The following is a 26,964-nucleotide window of genomic DNA, read 5'->3' on the forward strand; positions in this document are numbered from 1 at the left end:
AAACAATCAAGTGAGAGAAGCCACCAAGTTGTTTCTAATGCTTGAACTATTGACCACAGAAGGGATTTCTCCACGCTCTGAAGCTCTTTATCAAACTTGGTAGCGACGGCCTGGCTACATGCAGAAACGACCATGCCAGTTCTCCCTCAGAGGAAATAAAATTAACTAGCAGCACTGGCTTCTGTCAGCATTCTATATTCACCATATTCCTGCAAGAATTAAGAGCTAAGCACACATTGACCCCCTCATTGCTTGATAGAAACCCATATATTAGAACAGAATACACATACTGATGCCTGGGCCCGAGTTATACAGAAGAACAGTTGCATGAAAGGATGGTGAAATGCAGAATTCTGACTTGAGACCCAGTGGCAAAATAAAGGTAGGTGGGGGCATGACATGACTTGACAAAAATGAAAACTAATGCCATCAAGCTGTTAATGAGCTGATCATAATACAGATAGGAAATAAACTTACAAGATAAGGATGTGTGATGAAATATGATTTGGGTGCATTTCATCTTTGCCTTATTGTACATATTATTTGCAGATTCTTCTAGAATAATAATAATGATAATTCATACTCATCTTAAGTGTAGAGAAACAGTGCATATACAATACAAATTCGAATATAAATTAACAATACTTTTGTGCGCGTACTTAACGGTTTAGGTTCCGGATAGAGCTCTAAAAAATAACTTGTAGATAAGATATTGTCCAAGAGGTATGCATAGCTCCCAACATTCCTTCTTATTTGTGTACTGCTCAGTGGGAGGGAAATACACTTTCCAGTTTCCAGATTCTCTGAAAAGGCTGCAGTTTCCTTTTGTGGGTTTAGGCAATCTACCGGGAGCAGGTTTTTGTGCCAGCTCCCCCTGCGACGGTCCGGTTGTCCAGCTTGCCCGCAGTCCGCTACCCTCTGCTGATTACGGTTTTGTGCCTCTTCTGCTCGTTTTTCTGCCTTTTCTCTGTTTGTTCCTGCCCTTTGTTTGCCTCTTTCTTATTCTGACGTCGCATCAACAGCACCCAGATAATCCTAGGGGTGACAGTGCTGCACTACACAAATGCCGATTGATTGACCAGGTGTGATCCCTATAATTTTGGCAACACGACAACAATTATTTTGCTGAGCACCGGGACTCTGGAACTATCAGCTGGATGATCTAAGGTTCAGACCTACCTTGCTACACTTCCAGGAAGATTTCAAAACACATCTGTCTGAATGCACCTTGAAGACAAATTTTATAACACATCTGTTCAGAATGCATCTTAATGCCTAGTCCCCTTTTCTGAAGCTAATACTTACCCTATAAGGCTTCTTTGCCGTTAAAACGAAATTCCTTTTTTTTTAAAATAACTTTTTATTGTTTTCTGTAACAAAATAACATCAGACAACACATGGCAAGAGGCAATGTCAGTGTTGCAGATACAAGTGTGTCTCTGTGATACCACTCCAACCCCCCAACAGCGTACAGAGGTATGTTGATAAAACAATGTCTACCCAGAGTGTACGGACGGATGTATCCCTTTGCTCAGGAATCTATTGCGAGGTGTGTTGATATCCCCTTCTATGTACTGGAGGACCCAGGAATAGAATTGATAGATTGATTTTTTGCCACATATTTTATCAAACTTATGAGGGCAGGGGGCGCTAGGTGGCACACGACCAAGATGGCCGCACGCCGGTGAGGCTCCGGACGCTTGGCTCCCTGATTTTTCATTTATCCTGGGTTAATTTGCAGATAACATCCCCACATGCCCTGACGGAGACCCCCTTATCTGTCGCTGGCTGCTGATGGTGAGACTGGCTTGTGGAACCGCCGCCGGACGCTGATATGCCTCTGGAGAGCTTTGCCCGAGGCAGAGGTGGAGCCCTGCTGCGATCTGTGGGCGGCTGTGCTGGTCAGGCGAGAGCCAGGGATTCCACGTGATGTCTGGGCCGCGCGGCCTGTGCCGGCGCTTTGCTTCTGGCCTTCCCTGTTGCCTGGAGCGCTATGCAGCGGAAGTCTGCTGGCGATGTGAACAAGGCCCTCGTGTGCCACTGATTTTCTGTTTGGCAAGCCGGATCCTGACCCTGCACGACGGTGAGGCCGAACGCGCTTCTGGGAGGCTGCTGGCGTGGCTCTTCATTCTTTGGCCCGGGGCCTGTGCTTCCTGCCCGCTCGCAACGCGCGCAACCCCCCTCCCCCCGCATCCGGGGCTGCCTCTCCCGCTGGGGGACCGGGGGTGGGCTGCGGGCGGATTGGTGATCTAGCAGCGGGCCCCCTCTTCAGAATCTGCCGCATTTGGGACATCTCCGGCCCACCTACTCTGGTGCACCGCTCTCTGCTTGCTACGCTCCCTGCTGTTGTTTCGGCCGGACCGGTGCGGTGTGCTGGAGCGTGACGCAGCGGGGTCCGGTTGGAACTGTGAGCCGGGCCCTCCAGTGCCACGGTTCCTCTCATTGGCAAGCCGGCTCCTGACTGCACTATTGTGAGGCTGAACTCGCTACTATGAGTCTGCCGGCGCGGCTCTTCATTCCTTGGCCCAGCTCCTGTGCTTGCTGCCCGCTTGCGCCCCTCCCCCCTGCATTCAGGATTGTCACTCCCTCTGGGTGTCCGGGGGTGGCCTGCGGGCGGCTTGGTGACCTGGTGGCAGGTTTCTTCATCGGAAACTGCCGCATATCATCGACCGACCTTCTACGGTGCACCACTGACTTCCTGCTACGCTTCCTGCAGTTGTTTCGGCTGGACCGATGCGGTGTGCTGCCGTCGCTCTTGAACTGCATTGGGCACTATGGGGCTGGCGGCGTGGTCCCTGGACTGTGAGCCCCCAGAGTTTACTCTGCACCTTCGCCTAGGTGTCCGGCCGCAGAGACCTTAGCAGTATACCTCAGATTCTCCTAAGCTGGCCTCCTAGCATCCAGTCAATGAAGTTGGGGGTACTTTCTCCATGCGGCCCCTTCACTGAGGAACTGTTGTAGACTAAACCGCCTTCTCCCCCTCAAATATCCCAGGTCACAGCTTCACCATTGTATCTTGCCTTCCTGGCCGGCCCTGTTTTCCCTTATCCCCTGGTGGTTCGGCTCCTTCTGGACTTTCCCATCCACCGCCCCTACGTCTGCTGCTGCCTATATTGTCTTTGGTCGGGGAGGGCCCGAGTCGCCGTCCAACGTCCTTGCTTCCTTCCTCACTACTCCCTGCTCTTCTCAGGCCTGAGCTGCCGCCAAACCCTCCATTGGTGCCTGTTGCTCTAGTTTGAGCCCTATAGCACATGAGCTCAATCATATCTTTTCTTGTGGGGTCACTTTCTCCCCTGCACGCAGTTCTTCATGGGGAAGCCCGATAGGCTCCCTTTTGATGCTAAGAAGGTAACCACTCGCTCCAGCGCAGATGATACCGACCCTCCTGCTGACATGTCGTCCCCCAATTCTCCACCAACCCCAGCAGACAAGGTTAAATCTCTTCTTCTGGCCATGCAACATAGCCTAACAGACCTCTCAAACAAGATGGACTCCATGAATACTCGCATGGAGTACATAGTCCAGAAGGTGGATAAGCACGATGAACAACTCAGGGAAGCAGAAAGGCGCATTTCCGAGACGGCGGATGCCACCTCTCAGGTGACGCAGCAGGTGGCACAAATGGACAAGCTCCTTAAAATAATAGCTGCCAAAAATGAGGACTTGGAAGCCCGAAGCCGACGCAATAACATCCGCGTTACGGGTATCCCTGAAACTACAAATACCGGGCGGATCGAAAACTTAATTGAGCGGCTCTTACGCACCACCTTTGGAGAGGACGTTTTCTCCACCCAATTCATCATGGAACGCGCTCATCGCTCCCTAGGCCCCCGCCCAGTTCCAGGGGGCCGCCCCACGGCCCATAGTCGCTCGACTCTTAAACTATAGGGACCGCGACACCACCTTGAAACTGGCCAGAGACCACCATAACATACAATTTGAAGGCGCCAACTTCTCCATATACCCCGACTTCACCATGGTGGTACAGGAGGCCCGACGTAGGTTGTTGCCAGCCAAACAGAAGCTTCGTAAACTGCAGATCGACTATGCCCTTCTTTATCCCACTCGTTTGAGAGTCACATACTGGGATAAACACTATTTCTTTACCAACAATCAGCAAGTAGATGACTTTCTTCGAACTGTCAAGAAGAATACTCCACCTGGGGATTCTCCGGATCGCCTGGCCCGGTCCCCGTCACCGAGTGCTGACTGAACAAACTGAACCTCGGACGTGGCTGGTTGACACTCGCTGGAGTGCCTAGCTTTGCTGTTGCCCACACTCGCTGCCGTGGTGCTGTTTTAATCTGCTGCGCCTTTACCTCCAATCACTGCAGCCTTGGGCACGAAGCGAAATCGCATGTCTCCCCCCTCGCCATATGTCCTTCTGGGGCGTTCTGGACCTCCTTTTCCACGCTCTGTCTCCGCTGGCAGACGAGCGCCACGATTGGATGTTTTTCCTTTCCGGTCCTTAATGCTGTTGGTGCCCACTACAGCTTCTGTATCCTTTTTTCATTGCCTCTGTATGAACTGTTCACCATTTGAACACTATTCACTCTGTTCTCCAGTGCATTATTTTAGGAGTGTATTTTAACCTCCAAACCCTTCTGGGCCAAGCAACCCTCCCCCTTTCTATGGTCCCTTGGCTCCCCGTTCCAACGGGAGGGGGCCTGGCATCTTAACTGGTGGAGGTTAACGTTGCCCACTAGTGTACCCTCACACGGGAATTCCCCAAAGACAATCCCTAGAACTATGACTTTTCCCTTATTGCACTATTGCAATGGGTTAGTGGGTTTGGGTAATAGTGGCAATTCCGGCACGATTGGGGTGCCGTTGTGGGTGGGGGTGGTGGGAGGGACTGAAGTTGTTGTTTGTATTGTTCCTCTCTCTCGGCAGGCAGAAGCAGGCCCTCAATTGCAGGGCACACTCTTTACCGATTTTTATAAGGCATATTACACTCTTCCTAACCTAAATTGGCATGTCATCTCACACCGAGTCCTCACAGCTCAACTTAATCACTTGGAATGTCAGAGGCCTTTGTGATCCCCGAAAATTCAAGCAAATACTCGCATACCTGGATAGACACCATGTGCACTTAGCAGTGCTACAGGAAACGCATTTGGATCCAGCCCGTTCACCCACATTTGCTAGTAAATGGGCTTCCACGCAAATCTTCTCCTCCTACTCCACATACTCTAGGGGGTGACGATACTGGTAAAGTGGAACACTCCCTTTATCCTGGGTGGTTCGCAGCATGACTCCCTGAGGCGTAGCTGTATACATTGGGGCTCACTGGGTACGCAGTCAGTCACGATAGCGTGCTGTTATGGGCCTAAAGTTGACGACCCAGATTTCTACACCACACTATGGGGTCGTATATTACAGGTGGGTTCTACTCACATTATCTGGGGGGGGAGATTTCAATACCCAGGGGTGTGGAAATTTTAAAATAATCTACTTGTCCATGGGACAAAATGCAACATAAACCTACATGTCCTGTAAGACAATCAACTTGTCCCACCTATTCCCAAATCAATTACGTGGGATGATACACAGCCATTAGTGGATTTTTTTCATAAAACTGACCAGTGGTTAATCAGTGATTTTCAAAAATGTTGTTGGCAAACTTGACTTTATTGCTGAGAAAAGCGATATTCTCCTGAAGTGCTGAAACATAACAATAAATGATCTTCAATAAATCAATCAAATGACACTTGTTAAAGCGCACAGCTGTTTCGAAGGCAGCAACCCAGCACTCTAGCAGACCGTAAAGGCATGCCAAAGTAACTCGAAACTAAACGGAGTCAAACAGCAAGTTTTAAGTTGCCTTTTTTAGGCTGACGAGTCAATTAACATTAACTGAAAAATTAATTTTGCCTTGTGTACAGTAAAGCGGTTGCCGCCACAGCGAGACTTGAGAATTTTTGTAGGCCTCTGAAGATGACTATTGTTGGATATACGCACCCACTTTTGAGTATACAGGGACTGTCTATTCAGCAGATATGTGGGGCCTCACCATGATAAGCGCTGGAAGCCATCGTTAAATGGTGCCTCAACACTCTCCTGATTAGTCATGCCGCTGCACTTTGAATTAGCTGAAGTCAAATATGCAGGAAGACCAAGGTAGAGACTGTTAAAGTAAACGTGGGACATAATTAAAGAATACATTGTTTTCCCAGTCTCTTCAGGAACCAGACCAAGAAACGTCTTTATAATTTTCATCTTCAAAAGGCAGACAGGCAAAATATGTTTAATTTGTGACGTAAAAGAGAGGGTTGAGTCAAATATGATGCACACATTTCTAGCAGGTTTGTGGTATGATTAGGACAGGTTTGGCAGGCCAACAGACAAAAGGTGGCAGGAGCCATTTTGGTAAAAACCAAATCTTTTGTTTTGTCAGAATTTTGTTTAAACAATTTGCATCCATTCGAGTTGCGACTGCTCTAAGACATTGTTTGAAATTGTGAAAAGCTGCCTCCGTATTATCTTGGAAGGATCTTGAATAGCTGACTTTAGGTATGGTAGTTTGGATATACTGGTCCAAAAACAAGCTGCAGCTTATTTGCATATCGATCCATGTTGGGTGTATGTGGAAGTACCTACTGCGGAAACATCATGCTGCCAAAATATTGAGAACCAAAATATAGAATCTGGAGTTAAGAATAGTAAATTTTTACTTAACAATTACCTTCTCAAAATTTTGGCCCTCAATATTTTGTATATATTATTCTGGTAGCACGATATTCTGAAGGCAAAATTTAGGTAGAGTACCTCAGGGTTGCAGTAAAAAAGAAATAGATGAGAAATTCTGTGCAGTTGAGGAGGTGTTGTCTGTCACGAGATGTCTGGCCTGCTTCCAGCCTAATTGGTTCTTTCCTTTCATCTTGCCAAACTGACATACTCACTGCACATACACACAACCCAAATAAAATGACACACCCTCCCGGGACGAAAAAACAGACTCACTGCACACTCAAATGCCATTGCACAGACACAAAGCTACGCTATAGATGCATAGACTCATACATCACTTAATGGACAAACACACAAACACATGCAGGACCACACCCCTAGAAACTTGCCCCCGTGCAGACATAAACACACCCACTATAGATAGACCCAAGCGCTCTCTATAAACAAACTGTACCTAACAGGAACGGTTTGCATAACATGTGCCCTAATTTGGCACTGACTGGAGCAGAGATACTGCCCGCAAAGATATCCACGGATTTCCAAAAAAAGGCTGGAAGAAGCCACTCATTTTCTCTTCTAAGGTAGGACATTCTACAGATGTATAAAAAATACAAATGTATGTTGCAGAAGGGAAATAATTTGTAGGAAGTTTAGGATTGGGTGGCAATGATGTCCAGCATAGGTCCATGAGGGCAGGTCAGACTCAATGGCCAGACTTTCAAAATGACCACAGATGGCAAAGTATTTTTGAGAATTAAATTGAACCTATTCCTACATTGGTTAATTGTAGATTATATTCATTCCTAATATTATGCATTGGTTCCTCAGACAGACAGCCTCACATTCTTTACTTGTTTTCTTTTCAAAACATGCCCAGTAGGCTAGGTCGTCCATTTCAGGTGTTTCGCTGCAGTTCTCGTTTCTCAAAAGGGTTAATTTCTGATATGCATTTCTTTACATGTCTTTGTTATTCATTTACTCACAATAAAATGTCACTTGAGGTGTCCAACATTTGGCAGCAGAATGTCACTCGTTTTAAGTACACTGTAACCACGGAAATGTCACCCATAAGCAATGAAAAATCGGCAGCTATGAGTATCACATCACACAAAAGGCCTTCAAAATGCTGGGCTAAGTGTGTAGCTAAACGAGCCAAAGCTAAAAGAGCCAAAAGCATAAGTCTTCCTTTTTACACATAAACTAAGACCACACTAAATAAAAAATACCCTGAAATGCCTAAGCACACTGACAACTTGTCAGCACCTCTCCCGAACAAAAGCTCACCTATCAGAACCTGAATAACAAGGTCTTTGCCCTCCGAGCAGCAAATCGGGGTCTCTTGGAACTTGATGCACCAGCCAACTCCTCTGCTCTCTTTAGCACAATTACAGCCGACTGCTCCAACCCCTGCAAAGCTGCCATGGTCAGATCCGGAGAAAATCTGAGCCAAATGGGACCCCGCACGCCAGATGAGACAGTCCTTTCCAGTGTTACACATGCAGGAATGCTTCCTTGCGCACCAGCAAATAAGGCTTGTAAATGCAAACTCACTATCCTGCATGAGCAATCTCCACCACACTTTCGATTTCTTTGAACAGACGCACCACAGGAGAAAGTGAAAACGGACAACAAAACAGACGGAGGAAAGGAGTTACAGCCGTGCCTCAGCAGATTTTATATTGCGTCTTATTATAACCTAAAAGGCAAGAAAAAATAACGTTACAATTGAGTTCCTTCGTGTATTATTGTGGCAGTTAGTGAGAAAAAAACATATACTGGCAGAGTCTACGGCCGCTCTCTAAGACCTCGCTCCTTGCTCATCCCAGTTTCATTCTCTTTCTGCTGCCTCTATCTCCTACTTCATAGGCTTGCGGAGCAAAAGTGTCCAGTTATCAGCACTAGCCACACAGGCATTAGCTGCTAGTAAAACACAAAAACGTGTTTTTAAAATCCTAGCCTGCAAGGAAAATAAATTGCAAGTTCTGTATTCGGCATCCCGTGCCATCACGAATACTATGGCATTAGTAAATGGAGCGAGAGAGACTTGTAGAGCTCTCATAGGCAGACAATTGTTCTTGTGCGCACAAGAGCTATGCATGCGTGCAGAAGCTACTACCAGTAGCGAAGAGAAGTGCATCTGAGAGAACACTACCGGCCACTCACCGAGCCGATAGCTGTAGGGCGGGGCCAAGTAGGGAGGTCTCCATTTACTTTGATTTAATGTCTAGTTGTCCATCGGACAAAATAGACATTAAATCTTCTTGCCCCTGACAGAAATCAACATGTCTCGGGCGTCGGGCGATATGAATTCCCCTCCCCTGAATACCGCTTTTAACCCGGCAGTAGACAGATCTAACCCCTCCCCCTTACACTACACTAAAACACAAGAGGCCTCAAAGGGAATCCTCAACACTCACGGGCTTACTGATGCGTTGCGACATGTTCACCCTGCAGGAACAGAAGGTACCCACTACACTGCCCTGCATGCTTCTTGGGCCTGACTGGACTACTGGGTGATCTCCCGGGGGGCCCGCTCTCTGGCTCAAGCAGGCCACTCACCTCGCTAGAACTTACTCAGATCACTCTCCGGTGCTCATAACGATTTCCCATTTCTCGTGGCACCCATCAGGGGTGCCCGCTCTCACCGCTCGTTCGCCCTCGCGGTTGAGCCACTCGCTGCCAAGATTCGACAATATCATCATGATAAAGCCCTCCGATGCCCACTTCGGCATATTCTAATATCCCTTTACGCGGACATCACGCTTTATATCAGGGAACCTCAAATAAATCTTAATCAGCTGCTTCGTGAATTTGTGAGATTCGGGGGCTTATCCGGGATTCATATAAATTGGTCTAAGTCCCAACTTTTCCCTCTCTCCACGTCGGTCGCAGAGTTTACCCCAGACTTCCCTATTGCACGGTGCCCTGAAGAGGTGAAGTACCTCGGCATCTATGTCACTGCAAATTGTGATGAATTACTGCGGCTAAATTACGGTTGTGCTCTTGATGGAATACGGGACAGCGTCAGAACACGGTGGATTGCCCTACCATTGTCTATTGCGGGACGCATATCCCTGATCAAAATGGTTATTCTCCCCAAACTCCTTTATTTATTTCTGAACATACCCCATGACCCCGGTAAAGCCTTCTTTACAATGCTTCAATCAGAACTCATTTGCCTCACATGGGGCGGCAAGCAACTTAGAATACAATGGGATGTCCTCACCAGACCATACTCGGAGGGTGGGTTTGATATTCCATATTTTGAGCTTTACTACGCGTGCATGCAGGCTCATTATGCCCATTGCTGGTTCCACCCCCCCAAATACATGCCTCAGGTAGCGGCCGAACACTGGCTATCCGCTCCCATTCCTCTGGAGGGTGCCATATTTACCACCACTGCCCCTCGAACGGATGGCCCATCCCCCATCATCAGCACGGTTAAGGCATGGCAAGGCATTGCTAGAAGAACCCAGGCCCCCATGCTCTATTCTCCCCTGCTCCCCCTGACCTATCACCCGAAGATGCCTGTCCTTAAGAAAACCGCAGCCAAATACGGTATTAAAACCTGGGGGGTGGGGGGGGGGGTGGAGGGTGGAAAGGGGGGGGAATCTTTATCTTCATGGTGCGTTACGCACCAACTTTTCTCCACACCACCACCTTCCTCCATGGACATCTTTTTATATATTCGCTTGCGCCAGAGACTCGAGGAGCATACCCCTACTATCCCTAGGGAGTCTCCGGAGGTCACCCCTCTGCGCCTCATATTACAGAAGGATGCGGCGTCTCACTTGGTTTCTTCCCTCTACCACACTTTGTACACCACTCAGAACATCTCACAGAACACTGCTAGGGCCAAATGCTCCGCAGAATTGAGGCTGGCTCTTTCTGATGCTCAATGGGACTACTGTTGTAAACAAACGGAGCAAAGCACGGCCAGTAGCCGACTCCGCATTACAAAATCCTCCCCCGAACATATTACACTCCAGCCAAGCTCCACTGCTTTAAATTACGCAACAATGACCGCTGTGGGCTTCCGGGGGCTGACTTCTTACATCTGGCCTGGGACTGCAGTGCAATACAGAAGTACTGGTTTTTGGTGTTCGAAGCCCTGAACCAAATGACACTGGCAGTGACACATCGGAAATTCGTCTCATTCAGTCTCCTCCTCGCCAAACGGCGCATAGCATGCAGGTGGGATAGGGGCAGGGCACCTACATTTAAGGAGGATCCGAGACATGGTATTCTGGCAGGAACAAATGTATGCCTTTGCCGAACTGCTTCCCCTAACATCCCGTCCTCGTGACAATTGGGGGCCTCTTACGGTGTACCTACTCTCTCATCCCCTTGATGGGTCCGGCAGCTCACAAGACTAATACCGTGATGCCAGCTTGTACCCCTCTTTTTGTATAATATATGCCACCTCATTCCCATCCTCCCCCCCCCCCATGGATTCACCTCATCGACCGAACACTGTCACTGTATACGTGTTACTACTGTCGTCATGATACTGCCACTGCTGTTTCGTACTGATTTATCGCCTACTGTATTGTTCTAGCCTTCATGCCTACTTTGTTAATTTCACTGTATTTGCAGGATATTGGTCTGAGCTCTGAGGGTCAAAGGAAGCAGAGGCGAGCATTTCTCTGCAGTTAACGTTGAACTCTCAAGGAACCAGGATTTGGGGAAAGCCTTCTCTTCTGAAAACGGAAGAGAGAAAATCGATAACAGCCATTGTATTGGGCTCCCTCATGAACTTGTATTCCACCCACTTCGAGAAATAATCGACCACCACCAAAGCATCCCTTATGTCACATGGCAGATCATACATGGGCCCACAAAATCCATGCCCAACTTTTCCCATGGACCATCCGGAAATTCAACAGGACATATTGAAGTTTTGTGCAGTCACAGGGTTTTATCCGCCTGACTGCAACCACTGCACCTCTAATGATCAAGTCAACTTAGCTGTCCATGCCAGGCCACCAGTAAAAACAAGGTACCCTTTTCTTTGTACCTGTCATGCCCACGATGAGCCAACGGGACAAAACGGTCCCCGAGGACACTTGGAAGAACCAAAAGACTTCCCCCAGTACTAAACCGCCCTCAATGGATAATTCGTCTTTGACTTTCAAGTAAGGTATAAAATCATCGCTCACATTTCTTTCATTTGGCCAACCCCTCACAATAAATTCCTTCACCCTGAGTTGGCACTTGTCCAGTTTGCAATATTCATACCATTCATGCAGAGATACTGCCACTTCAACGGCCACGACTCCGTCCACCATTACTACCACACATACGACTTCCTGATCCTCTGAATTGCTAATACCATCACTGACAGGGTATCTAGAGAGAATATCTGCTCTGGCATTTTTAGATCCAGGGATGTGTCGGACGTCAAAATTGAACTCATACAAAGGAGCAAGAAGTCTCACGAATCTGGTACTAGCCATGTTCAGGTTTTTCTCAGACAACAGAAACACTAAAGGTTTGTGATCCACGACCAATAAAAATTTTCAACCCCACAGGCATGTCACAAAATACCTGGTTGGCCAGACACATGCTAGAGCCTCCCTTTCTATAATGCTGTAATCACTTGCCTAAACCTTCGCTGTGAGGAGCCTAGTTCACCAGGAGGACTGCTGCTGATTCCAAAACTCACCTCCATTCCTCGCCGCACCCGCTTCGCGGGTGCCGCTTCGCTGCGTGGGGACAGAGACAGTGGAATCCGCCTGAAGGAGTGGTGGTCTGTGGTCAGATGTTGCACCAGGGCTGCGAGCGTGTTAGCAGGGACTCCATCTCCCAGGAGTCCCTGCCCGACCGACATCTAACACCTGGTCCGCTCTCCCTGTTGCTCCGCCCGTAACCCCGCCCTATATAATCGATCTAGCTTTCCGCTGTGCGGGAGCACGCAGGAGCGCCCTGGGCTAAGCCCGGGCAAAGGGCGGGCCGTTTGAGGCCGTTAGAGAACGGAAGAGACCGGGACCGGGCCACCCCCCTTGGTGCTTGAGCTTCAGATCTATCCTCACCGTGATACTTGGGGATAATGATCGCCAGAGAGACTCGTAGCAAAACCACGCTGACAGCCGGACCAGCCAAAGGTACTTTGGACACATATTTCGCCAAAGCTGGCTCCCTGTTAATTGATGAAATCACTGTCCTAGAAAGACGTATCTCACAAGAAATAGAGTGGGTTAGGAGATCATCTATGGGAACGATAGCACAGGCACGGACCCCAGAGAATAGACTTGAACGTATACTCTCAGTCACTGGGGAAATTGGGGATGGTGGAGTAACCGGGAGCCCTAACACATTAAATCCAAATAGCTCTACTGCCAATATGAGGGAGGAAGGAACTAGTATACAAGAATCCCAGACTCGACTCACTTTATGTAGTTCCCGGCTACAATCCGCCCAACCCCCTATTCCGGCCATTGAGGAAGATAATACCCCTGTCACTGATAAGGAAAGCCGTGTAACACAGGGACAACGGGAGGGAGCTATTTCAAAGAGAAAAAGAGGGGCTCATAATCCAGGGGGACGCAAGGCTAAACTTGCGAAGCATAACCAGGGAATAATACGAGAGATGTACCCACAATAAGTTGTTCCGTGCAAGATAAATCCCATGAGGTATTTGCTATAAATCCAGATCCGCAGCTAATATATCTAGAGAACCCCTGCCCTAGCATAAACACAGAGGAGGATATAACCTTGCATAATATTGGCGCTCTTATGAGGGCTTTACTAAGCCCCATTGAGGCTCGTCTGATAAAGATTGAGGCAAGGTTAGTGATTATAGAAAAAGCTACTGCTCAACTAGCTGACACACTTAAGTCCGGTAATAGGACAGACAAGGGTAGAGGGGGAACCATGACGAACGAGGGAATATTTCCACCCCCCCCTAGAGGGAGCAAATCCACAAGTGATACCCCCACAACCGCAGCTTGTGGTCTTACCTCCGGTAGCCTCACAGTCCACCGTGGGGACACAATACCATTACTCTGGTAGAGACCAAAAGCACACCCATACAACTTCTCCCCCCGAAAATTAAAAAGCCTAGGCCAGAGTATCTACCCCCAGAGGCGGCCCCTTACACAGTCATCTTAGCAGGGGTGCCAGAGCTTAAGCAGGATTCCAAAGAACCAGTGGCAGCACTAAGAAACAAGGTTGTTAATTGGCTTACCACTAATAGACCTCTCCCGCGAGGAGTATTTGCTGATGTACGCATGATAAGAAGGGTTCCATGGCTGGGCAATTCAAGAAAAACTATTAATGGTGACTGTGTGCTGATTAACTTTAGGGATCCTAGGTCAGTTTCCCACATATGCTCCTGGCCGCATCATGACCAAGGCACGTCAATCCAGCCGCTACCATTGTCATTCTTCTATCCACCGCAGACTTTCGGGTGTGAGGGGAATGGATGGCAAACTGTTCCTAGGAGGGGTGGGGGATGGGGTGCTAGAGAGTGTGGGGATCCTTACTCTCATGGCGTCCAGCAGCCTGTTTATTTTCCGACATTTAACAGGTTTAGTTCGCTGGACATGGTGGATTGACAAACCAAGGAGTGTGGGGGGCTGGTCACCAGCTCACCTAAGGGTCCTAAGAGGAGAAAGGGTACCCCAGTTGGTCAAACGTCAAATTCCCCCAAGGTAGTTCAGTCCGAGGTGCTCAGTGTTGTTAAGGACCTCGAGTCACGGCCAATAGGCCCCCCAACTTGTATTAAGATACCTATAGCTGATAGTGAGGAACCCCGACAAAACATTAGATCCATGGCCACCTTGGGTGAAAATACCCCCACAGTTCCCAATGAAATAAGCAGTCCTTTACATCTAAAGATACTGTCCTGGGACGTGGTCGGTCTTGGGAACAAGCTGGATTCCCCAGAATGGGTCTCCTTTGTGGAAGATAATGATATCTGTATGTTCCAAGAAACCTGGGCGAGAGAGGCGTACTCCCGCCCGGGTTTTGCAACATTCTCAGTGGCAGCCAGGTGGGGGGGGTCGTGGTCGTCCATCAGGAGGCCTTATCATCTGGGTGGCAACGGATCTGGGGTGCTCTGCTACACGAATCATCACCCATTCTGAGGACATCCTCGGCGTGATATTGGAATGGTCAAATTCTTCCAGGCTCGCCTTGGTTAATGTCTATTCAAGGCCGGTTAATATCACTCAAGAATCGAGGACGATGGATGAACTTTCAGCCTTCCTCGATAACATTTCCCCGGATATACCCTTCGTGGTGGGGGGAGACCTGAACTCTCAATTTGAGCCTCTACCGGGCTTAGTGGATGGACCCTCTTTAGACGAGGATGCCGTTTGGTTGGTTCCTCCCATACATGCTACCCCACCTAGAGCTTGGACACCCCTTGCGGTCCAGGTCACCGCCCTAACATTTAAGTACGGTCTGCGGGCCTGTAATGGCCGTGTAAACTCTGATATCCCTCCAAAGTGGACGTATAATAAACAGGGTAGGGAATCAAGAATAGATTATATTTTGGTCCAACTCTCCCAGTGGTCGCTAATTATTGACTTCAAGGTAATTACAAGGGAGGATAGTGACCATAATGCGCTCCAGTTACAATATAAGATCCCGGGTTTAACGGGAACAAGGGTCATTGCAGGTTCTCGGTCCACGGGGTTGGTCCTTACGTCTAATAGAAGGAGAATTAGATGGGAAAAGCTTGCCACTAATCAAAGGAAAGTCGCAGAATTATACTTCAGGGTAATCCCCATATTTGACGTAGTGAGTACTTTAACGGGAAATCCCATCGCCAAAGACCATCATGAGTTATTGCGTTTGGCGCACGATTACTTGATAAAGTCTCTGGCTGAAGTCCTCTTCTGTCCACTTAAGAAGGGGGGGGGGGGGTCCACAAATCGCCAGACCTGGTACAATGTTGCTTGCCGTATGGCGAAATTAGACCTTTTAATCGCCATTAAGGAAGGCAATAGCCGAGCTGAGATCAAGGCTAGGAGAAGGGAGTATAAGCGTTTGATCTTTAATGCTAAGATCGAGTGGGATCAGGAGAAGTGGGAGGACCTTACTAAATCACTAGCCAATAGGGACTCTCGCGAATTCTGGAGAATTGTAAACACTGGTTCAGAAGATCTTCCATCGGCCATAGAACCTAACATCTCAGCTGAAGCTTGGAAGGAGCATTTCTGGTCCCTTTATAGGGTAGAGGCTGGGGCCCCCGGCAAATTACTACGCGCTGTAACATCATGTCATTCTGGAGACCATTTTACGGTGACTGAAATTAGAGCAGCGATTTCTGCCCTACCCCTTGGCAAGGCTCCGGGTTTGGACGGCATCCCGGGGATCTCTTTAAACAGGAACCAGATGTTTGGGCACCATATCTAGTGTCCATGTTTAATGCTATTCTGGGGGGCATGGAGGTGCCTAGTACATGGCTGGGCGCAGAGATTGTGCCGGTCTTTAAAAAGGGGTCACCTCTGTTCCCAGCCAACTACAGGCCCATTAGCCTTATAGATGTCTCCCAAAAGCTCTTTGGTAGGCTGATTCTTGATCGCCTCCAAACTTGGATTGATGATTTCTCCATCCTTAGCCCCTACCAGGCAGGTTTTAGGAAGGGGGTTTCGACTACGGACCAGGTGTTCCGCTTGAATCTTACTTACTGGAAGACCGCAATAATCGAGGGTGGCAGCTTGTACACGGTTTTCGTGGACTTGCGTGCTGCCTTCGACTTCGTTCCAAGAGTAAGACTCTGGTCCGTCTTGGCGGACCTGGCCATACCGCAAGACATCCTTTCAATTTTGATAAGATTGCATTCGGGAAATTTTGCACGTGTGAGGTGCGGTAGGAATGGGGTACTCATGGATATATTCCCGGTTGACAGGGGGGTAAGACAGGGTTGTGTCCTCGCTCCGACCCTGTTTTGCCTCTTTGTCAACGGGGTTATCGACCACCTGTTGAGGGTGGCCGATACTGATGCACCAAAACTCAATGGCAGCAGGGTGCCCGCCATCATGTTTGCGGATGACAGCCTGCTGCTGTCCAAGCCCCCCATGGGAATCCAACGAATTTTAGATGGATTTTCGACCTTCTGCACTGAGAGGGGTCTAGAGATTAATGCAACGAAGACGAAATATATGATTTTCAATCCCCCAAATTCCACCCGGCCCAACCCCACCATAGGTACTCAGAAGTTGGAGAGGGTATGTACATTTGAGTATTTGGGGGTTACCATTAATCAAACAATGTCCTGGGACACCCACCGCAACAAGGCCAATATGAGACTGGTTCAATTAACTGGAGATATCTGTAGGTTGAGGAATACTTCGTCCTTCAAACCCTTGACACCAGCCCTACAAATTTATAAAATGCAAGCGCGTGGGGCAGTAGTATACAGCGGGGAACTGTGGGGCCACACCTCCAGCCAGAACTTACTAGTTACTGAAAATAATTTTATTAGGCAGCTTGCAGCCCTTCCAACAAGTACACCCCTTTTACCGTTGAGGTTGGACCTGGGACTGAGACCCATTAGTGAAGAGCTGGCACTTAAACCGCTGACCTTCTGGCGTCGTTTGTGGGCTAGGCCAGAACTTGCAACATACAGGTCTGAATTACAAGAGATCCTAACTCTGCCAAAAGCCGCCATTTTCCCATGGCTAACCTATGTGAAAAAAACATGTGAGAATCTGGGACGGCCGGACCTTTGGCTAGATCCAGAGAGTGCGTGCTGTAGGATCCCTAGGAAACTCCTGGTAAAAGAATTTTATGAATTTAAATTATGAAAACTTATAGGGGCTATAAAAGAGGGGGTCTCTTACTAACTCATTTGTTAAAACGAAAGATGTGTACCACCAAGAGAGAGTTCTTGACAATATTAGTCCGGTCTTGACCAGAAAATTGTTCCTTCAGTGGAGACACAGCTCACTCCCACTTAGATCATACACAAAGCAGTGGTCCAATCCCCCCTCATCAGAGCAATGCTCTCTATGCACCCAATCCCGGGAGGATGACCTACATATGATCTTTTTCTGTAAAGCATACCGTAGACCCAGAAATTACTGGCTTGTTCCCCTTCTTAAGAACCTGGGTCTTAGGCATTATCTACATGCATACAGAGTGTTAAAAACAGATCTCTCGCCCCCGGTTGTGTTTGCGGTAGCTAAATTTTTAAGTGCAATGTGGCACATTCGAGCAAGTCATATAAAGCAGATTGAGGCTGGGGATAATAGAACTATTGAATGAATTGTATTTTGTAACTCGTTATTTATACTTCTGCTCACAATGCTATGTGTTATTTTTTATCTGAATGTTAATTCTTTTTTAAATGTTTTTATTGTTGTATATCTTTTATGATCTAAATGGTTGAAATAAAGATTATAAAAATTAAATAATGCTGTAATTACATTCAGCTTGGGACAAACATTTAGAGGTGAAGGAAACTGTATTCTCCTTTCCATCCACCATTTAGGAAAGTACTGCCCCCAAACCGACACCACTGGCATCTACTGTAACAATGAACATTATATCATCTCTGAAAGGAAAAAGGGCAGGAACCTCTACAATAAGTTTCTTTAAAGCCACAAAAGCCTCTTGCTCCTCTGCTCTCCACACGAATGCTTCACCCTTGCGTAAAAGTTTCCTGAGCGGTTCCGCTCTAAGGGCAAAACTATCAATGAATCTGGAGTAAGACTCACAAAGGCCCAGGAAGGGCCTCAATTGATCTTTATCCACAGGCTCCAGACTGAACTTAATTGTATCCACCAAATTAGCCTTGGGTTTAATACCTGTGCCAGAGAAGACATGCCCCAAGACACAACCTCAGATATTATAAAACTGCAATTAACCGTGAACCCATGGTCTCCAAACTTGCCCCAAAACTCATCCAACACCTGCAAATGTTCCTCTTGAGTTTTGGTAAACACCAAAATGTTATTCTGATAGGCTAACACTTGCTTGCAGTCCATAAAATCAGTTGTTAAAAAACTGAGGTAGCTGAGGCCAACCCAAAAGGTAAACACAAAAATCTAAATGACCCAAAAGGCATATTGAATGCTGTGAGAGACCTGGAACCAATGCTTAGTTACACTTGATGATACGCCGCCCTGAGGTCTATAGTGGAAAAGAACCTGGTGCTACCTACTTGAGCTAACATCTCCTGAATCTTAGGTAAAGGGAAACAATCTACCAAGGTGATTTTGTTCAAGGATCTGAGGTCGACACAGAGTCTCATGTCTCCATTCCTTTTCTTGGCTATAACAATGGGAAAAATCCACTGAGACAAGTCAACAGGTCTCAGAACACAAGTTAGCGAAGTGAGTCTTTAACTGACTCCTCATGCTTAAGGTAACAATCCTTTGTGAACCACCGGTACTGCATTGTCCTTAAGTAAAGTTTCTTGCGTAAAACCCTTGACCAAACCCAACCAGTCCTCAAACAGAACTTTGTGCTTATCTCATAAATTGGAAACGGGCAAAGGAGGCTTAACTGGTTTAGGCAAAGGAGGTGTGGAAGGACTGACTAAAGAAATAGGACAGTGAGTGCCTAGAAGCAGCACCATGGCAAACGCCCCTTGATCCTTCCACCCCAAAATGTTTTCACCTTTTTTTTACAACATAAGATTTAGTATTGATGACCCTATCTTGAAACGTAAGTGTATCCGTAAAATAACCCATCAAATCATTACTTTTGCCCTCCAAATGCTACAGTGAGTATGTCCGGAGGCAGCAATTGGATTGACCCCCACTTTGACCAATACAGTTCATCAGTAATTATGGTGATAGGTGACCCACTAAACCTACACGCAACTCCTCCTATGACTTTGCCAATGCCAATGTCACAAATAGGTTCACCGCCCCTGGGTGAAGCAAGACATGTTTCAATCATTTTGGTGGATAATACAACTCTGTTCCACCTCTTCCTCCGCTGATTCATTATGACTTCCAATGTGCTCTTCATCCTCGACGAATACTATTTTCTGGACATTCTTACACACGCTGGCACAATTCCCCACTTTCTTGCACTTTGCACAAGTTTTACCAAGGGCAGGGCAACCTTTGGCATTGGCCAAATGCGAATAAGAACCACATCAAAAGCAAACATTGATGGACTTGCCACTTTCCTTGCTGTACTTGGGCGGGAAACTGTTTGGCCTAGCTTTACCATCCACTACATTTACATGCTCATGATCCACAAGCTCCTTGCCTTCATTATGTTTTGGATGCCTGTACTGATCTTGCAATTCTCCTGGCTATTTCCAAGGTTTCATGTACGTTGGGGTTGTGACAACAGAACAGTTTCTCCTGAATATGTTTGCCGTAGCAATATACGACAATTCGGTCCCTAAAATAATTATCTGGATTGTCATCAAACTCATAAGTTTAAGCCAAAACTTTTACTTCAGCAATAAAAGTGTCAATAGACTCAAATTGTGATTACCTCCTGGTAAAAAAACCTGTCCTTCACAACAATCATACTAGTGTCATCCTTGAAATGGGTTTTAAGTCTGGTGATGGCTTCTATGCACACATCCCACATGCCTATCGCTGATAAACTATGTGAGAAACACCAAGGCATTGAACATCAGAATATGTAAAAAAAGAATTGCCATACTAGTGTTACGTTATGGCACAAGGATAGCATAAACAGAGCGTGCCTATCGCCGAATGACAGGCATTAGTTGAAGCTACTAGCATGCCTATTGCTGAGAAACGATTAAAAAAATTCACAGACACGGAGGCCAAAATTGAAATGCAGAAGAATAATGCAAGGTGTCCCAAAATATGACCTCCGAACGTGTGAAGTGTAATGTAGTTTAAAATTGGCGCTTGAACAGGGATCGTGCCAGAGTTTTAATTAAAAAATAGTTCCCAAAGTGTGGCTGCCATGCATGACGTACCATATATCAGGAGTCAATAAAGCTCGTAAAGAAGTGCATGTGAACCTTGGGAGGCCTGTATCTGACGGCAGTAGAAACGCAAGCAGGAAATTGCCGGCAAGCTGAATACAACAAAATTGGAGTTGAAGGTGCACTGCCAGAAGCCGTTTGGGTAATGACACAGAAGCGGCGCTACGCGTCGCTCACCTGCGCTGAAAAAACAGAAATGTCAATGGGCTAGTACAGGTGCCGTCCTTGCTGGCATGAGAGGGTTCCTCAGATCGTGGCCAAATTGTGTTATATCCCACACGGAGAGATTAAATAGAGAAAAAAAACTTTATTCAGCAGGGCCGGACGGGCCATAGCGGGCACTGGGCGTTTCCCTGGTGAGTCGCTAGGGTGGGGGCCGGTTTTAGACCCAAGGGAGCTGTTTTTAGGTCTCGCCTGGTGTAAGCAGCGCATGCGCTGCTCTCGCCATGCAAGGGCTTCTTGGAATCAATACGATTCCAGAAGTTCTGTCTCAGCTCCACCTGCAAATGTGATTGGTATGCTTCGTTTGTCATCACTTATTATTCAAAACAGCCTTTGTTGATTGTACCAAAGGGTTTTTAGTACCTCCTGGTTGCCACCCTGTCCTCTTTAGGTCACGCCCAGTGGGATTGGATCTTTTACTGGCGGCTAAAGATGGTGGGCTTAATATTGACTTGTTGCACTTTTTTTTTTTTTAACTACTGTATGCGTTTGCGTGTGGAATGCATTGCACGGTATTTTGTTGCTATATCTTGCATGTGGAATGCTTTTTTTTAATTTTACAATAGCAGACCCCCCTCCCCACCACCCCCTACCCCTCGCGTCATTAACACTGCGACCCCTTGGCGCAGTGCTCATTGCCCACCTCCTATTCCCCAGTCACAGGTCAGACATGATATACCTAGCTCGCATGCAGTCGGTCAGTCGCAAGCGCTGCACACCAGTCACCCAGTGTGCACCCTCCTGTGTTCACTGTCCTGTGCGCAACGTCATGAGTGCACGGTCCTGTGTGCAATGTCCTGTGTACCTTCCTGTGTGCACGGTCCTGCGTGCACTGCCCTGAATGCACCACCTCTGAGCACTGTCATATGTGTACTGCCCTGTGTGCACTGCCCTGAATGCACCACCTCTGTGCACTGTCCTACGTGTCCTGTCCTGTGTGCACTTTCCCCATTGACAACAAAGCCTCGCTATTGTGTTCAATCTCGTGAGTGCTACTGTGGCAGGGCGATGCCTGAGGGCTTTCGTCTGTGGTACTCCCTGCGCCCACAGTTGGCAACCCTCCCCAGGCACTTACAATATGTCCAAATAGCACTTGGTGCCCGGGAGGGACCAGCGCCTCAGCCCTGCAGTCTACCAGCATGTGCAAGTGATGTGTATACATGTGCACACGGGTGAGGCGGCCACAGGTTCGCGTTCAGTCTCGGCTGCAGTTGGGGTGGGTGGTACCAACCTTAGAAGCACAGAGTGATCCAGCCTAATGTCAGCACATCTGGGCCTCGCCGCCGAAAGGAATCTGGGAGTTCCGCCTCGGTGCATTTTTTGAGCCCGCTCCGTGGGGTCAGGGGGAGGACGGCCTGCCCTGGTACATTTGTAGGACACAGCAGACTGGCATTTATATAAATAACTTTACATAACGAGACTACTGTGCCCTATCTGGTGCGTAGTATAACGTTGCGTTGTAAAAGTTTAAATATTCTCTACACACACACAGACACATACACACTCCCTTTATAATGCATGCACAAGGACATTTGCATATTTCCGGAACTTCGTCTACATAACAAAGAATACAGTGCTGCTATTAAAAGCATGTTTGATCAATATATTGCACGCTTATCGGTCTGGTTTACAACGTCGGGAACAAACACTCGTTGGAAAGAGAGTGGGCGTTTAACACACCCGCAGAGAGAGGCCTGTACAAGTCTTGGCCCCGATTGAAGCCGGCATGACTGATGGTTCACCTCACACAGAGAGGCCCGACAATTGTCTCCCTGGCCCACATTCATTTTTGAATTTTACATTTCCTTTAAGTAAAGGAAAATCGCCAAACCTTTCATCATCAATCACTCTGTGAGAGACAACAAACTCCAGACAACTGCATAGTTGACTAATAATTTACAACAATTTGTAGCCCGTACGTGCTAAAAAATTCAGAGACGCTGTTGACACAAGTTGTTAGCATATATAACTGGCTGAGCTTTGATAAACGAGCACAGTGCTTGCTCCCTTAAAGATGCAGGCCTCGCGCAACAGCATGTGTTTCCGATTGCGCCGGCTTAGGCCCAATGCAACTTGAAAGCTGTATTTCGTGCCCTCTGCATTCATAAAGTAAAAATGAAGCCTTTTTTCGCCAACAAATTGCCTCATGCAAAACAGCTTGAAAGCAGAGGCGTTCGGTTGCCATCAAACGCACAATCCATCCGCGTCTTCATTATAAACTGAAAGCAGGACTTTCAGACTGAAGCAGACGCTGGATTTGAAAACGTTTTCTTCAGCGCTTCATTTGTATAATACTATACAATAACTTTTATTGTTGTTGTTTTTTTTCCCAGCATCTCTCCAGATGTACACACTGTTGGCAGAAGAGGAGGAGAAAGCCCGGTTGCAGCCAGCGATGGCTGCCTTGAGAGACACCTGCTTTCTTTCATCTCCTCCAGGTGATTTACGGTCTTTCCTCTTGATCTGTGATAAGGCTGTGAGTGACCAGTTTATTGCCATGCGTTTGCCTGTTCTTTACCCAGCCTGTGTAATCAGTGCTTGGGTACGCCCCAGACATGCACAAAAACAGCCTCTGGAAGGGCAGGTTTATTGTTTTGGGCCCTTTGAGATTTAGATAAACAACTCAATTTACAAACAAACATCGGCGAGGCAGGGCAACTTACACCAACTCTGTACCTCCTCGTCCCTCCTGATTGCCGTAATGCTAATAAACTTCAATTTTTTTTATTTCACTGTTTCAGTTCGACATGTCTCTGCAATTTTGTTTCAAAACTGGCTTGCGACCGCCCTTGAATTTGTGAATGCTACATACTCCGTTGCAGGAATACAGTTGGGGAATGCCACCAGACACAAGGAAAGGAAGTCTGACTACAAAGTCAGAGGATTTCACGGTGTGATGTGTACTAAAAAGCCACTATCACAAAACTTTGTTTTCAAAAGCTTGTATGAACTCAAGGGCATTTTTAAGAGAACCGGATGATCACATATTACCAGTTTTTTGGTAGCGCAGAAGGCATTGCTCACATCTGCAGAGCGATAAATAGGGCACATTCTGTCAGAGAGACATGAGAAGCCACAGCTGAACAGTCCTGTGTAGAGCAAACTACAATCCCCCCCAACAACCCGTCTCACCACTTGAACAACCTCATGTAACAATTGATGTGTTAGTGATATACATGAATAGATTTTTTTCCAGCTTAACCTCTTCGGTGCCCGTGACGAGCTGGACTCGTCATGGGCCGCGGTGGCGCTGTGCCCATGACGAGTCCAGCTCGTCACAAACCCCGCCCGCTAATACAACGGCCGGCACAGGGCGGGAAAAGGGGCGGGCACCGAAGGGGTTAAATATGCAGCCCTCGATTATTTTTTCTCAGTATTTAGTGAAAAAAAAAATGTGTGCGCAATTTTTGTGCTTCTGATTTCTTTCCCTCCCACTTCCTTAAAAGAGACCCCTCCCTGGTCTTCAACTTGATGACCATTGGGACAATGCTGATACCTTCTGGGCATGGCATGACGCCCACTTCAAAAGGCTGTGCTCATTATTTCTGCATGGCAAGGTGGCTGCTGCAGGCCCTCTCACCCTGTTGTGCCAGTAAGTATATGTCCTTGGGAGCGAGCTGCTTCTCATGCGCTTTGTGAATGGCAAAAATAGTAATTGTACAGCTATTCAATATGTGGCGGCACACCACCCAGGATTATATGCTGCATAGCTAAGCACTTATAAGGTCCCAAAGACGAGAAATATTGGCTATGTCAACGCTTGTTGTTACCAGGGGCCTGTTTTGCAGCATAGCTGCAATAACGGCCCCCTGCAACAAAAGCGGCACAAAGCTTTCCACTAGCGCCCCCCTCCCACCTTACCCCTGGGGGAGACTGAGCTCTTTGCCAGGGCCGGTTTCGGTTCCCAGTCTGGCCCTGTTATTCAGGGCATGGACAGCACACCACCCATCTTCTCTTGCCCACGTTCCACCTCCCGCAATCCCATATTCCACCCACCGGATTCCACAAGGGAACCCTGGTAAGAGCGAAGAATATAACACCACGATCACCTGCTAGTGATCTGAAAGTGCACACTGTGGTGCTCCTAGAACTCTCGGCTGCTTTCGATACGGTCGACCGCCATCTTTTGGTCGACCGGGTCGAGAGCGCCGGGATCCAGGGTCCTCCTCTGAAATGGATATCCTCATTTCTCAGCGACCACTTTCAAGCAGTCCGTCTCGCCAGCTTTTTGGCTGAGAAAAGGAGACTGACGTGTGGAGTTCCACGGGGCTCATCCCTCTCTCCCCTTCTTTTTAATTTGTATATTATTTCTTTGATCTTGGCCCTTCAAAAGAAAAAGAGGTGGTTATATTTAACTACGCCGACGACCTCCAGGTAGTGTTTAACATTGACTCTTCCCCTTCATCTACGGAAAGCTTCCAGTCTACTATGATATTCACTAGCAACTGGATGAATGCTAACCACCTTAAGTTAAATCCAGATAAAACCGAGCTGATTCTCACGGGCGGCTCAGGGAATCCCTGGAACTCCAACTTTTGGCCACATTCTCTGGGATGCCCTCCATCTCCTGTCAACTCAGTCAAAAGCTTGGGAATCGTGATTAGCAATGACCTCACGATGAAGGCACAGATGTGGTATCTGCTTGTTTTTTCCACCCCCGGAGAATTCGCAAAATAAACAGATATTTAACCTTTGAGGCCCGGATTCAAGTTGTACTTGCCCTGATTATGTCGCGTATTGACTACGCTAATTCCTTGTATACCGGCATTCCAGCTTACCAACTACCTCGGCTCCAACTGGTGCAGAACCAAGCCGCTAGACTTGTGCTTGGCCAACCTAAATCTCACCATGTGAAACCTTTGTTGAAAAACTTAAATTGGCTTCCCGTGATCCAACGTCTCTTTAAATTAGGCTGCACTATCTACAAAGCCCTCTTGGACGGTGGCCCGGCTTTCATTGCGTCTAGCACTATGTCCCCTCTCGAGCCTTGCGCTCTGCGAACATCAATCTGCTGACCCCTTGTCCGTTTAAACGTAAAAAACACGGGGGTCTTAGATTCTCGACTCTGGCATCACAATTCTGGAATTCTCTCCCCCTCGAATTGCACCCGTCTTCTTTCTATACTCAGTTTAGGACGTTTCTTAAAACCTGGTTGTTTGTCCAGGCCTACAACTGAACTCTCTTTTTACTGCTCCAGCAATTGACTGACTCTGCTTAGGGCCAAAAAAATGTTAGTGAACGTGCGCTTTATAAATTGTTTTTAACATAACATAACGTGGGCATGCGCAGCGGAGCAGGAGGTGTGACGGACAGAGCGCAAGCTAAGGATCTACATTAACAGGTCTGCACTGATTAATGCTGCTGCACGGGCAGCTTCTAGGCATTTTCTGAATCCCACAGTAAATATAAGTATTTTACTGTTTTCTTTAACTTTTCTAATGGAGTAGTAAAGTTATTTCACAGTATCATAATTACAGATTTGAAGCATTTTCATTATTATTTACCACAAAGGTATCATTGTTATTAATTTTTCTCGTGCAACTAACACCATCGATTGTTATAGGTGCATTCTCGTTGTTCTATTATATATCTGGATGCAATAAAAGAAAAATGAAAGCAAACTACCAGCCAGGTAGCAGAGAAATTTGTATCTTACATGTTTAAGCCACGCCCTTTATACGTAGTCGACGCCCCTTTGAGACCCCCCCCCCCCCCCATATGAAGCACTGCTTACAGGTAACGGGGCGCGGCTTCCCTCATCCTGACACCCCCAGACCGCTGATAAAATACATCCCCGGAGCTGGGTCTCCCTGCAGAGGCCTCTGCTCAGAAGAGCCCAGCTCGCACCGGGGAGAGATGGTTTATACAACCCCCGAGGGTCCGACAGTCTCCTACCTGAGCAGAAACCTGCAGACGGGTCCAGGATCCCCTCCACCGCGGGCTGGAAGACGCCAGGGGAAGTCATGGGGCCTGGAAGAGGTTTGTGTTGGCCTGGGACGAAGATTCCCCCTCTCTGAGGCTGCAGGGACCTGCCAGCATTTACTGCTGGTGCTGTCTCTGCCTTCTGACCCGGAAAAGGAAGCCCGACTCAGACGAGCAGGAAATGAGGTCGGTGTCAAAATACTCTCAGGAAACCGAGGCGGGTATCAGGCTGAAGCGGACACCGATAGGTT

Source organism: Triturus cristatus, chromosome 8, assembly GCF_964204655.1.
Source record: "Triturus cristatus chromosome 8, aTriCri1.1, whole genome shotgun sequence".
Lineage (NCBI taxonomy): Eukaryota > Metazoa > Chordata > Amphibia > Caudata > Salamandridae > Triturus > Triturus cristatus.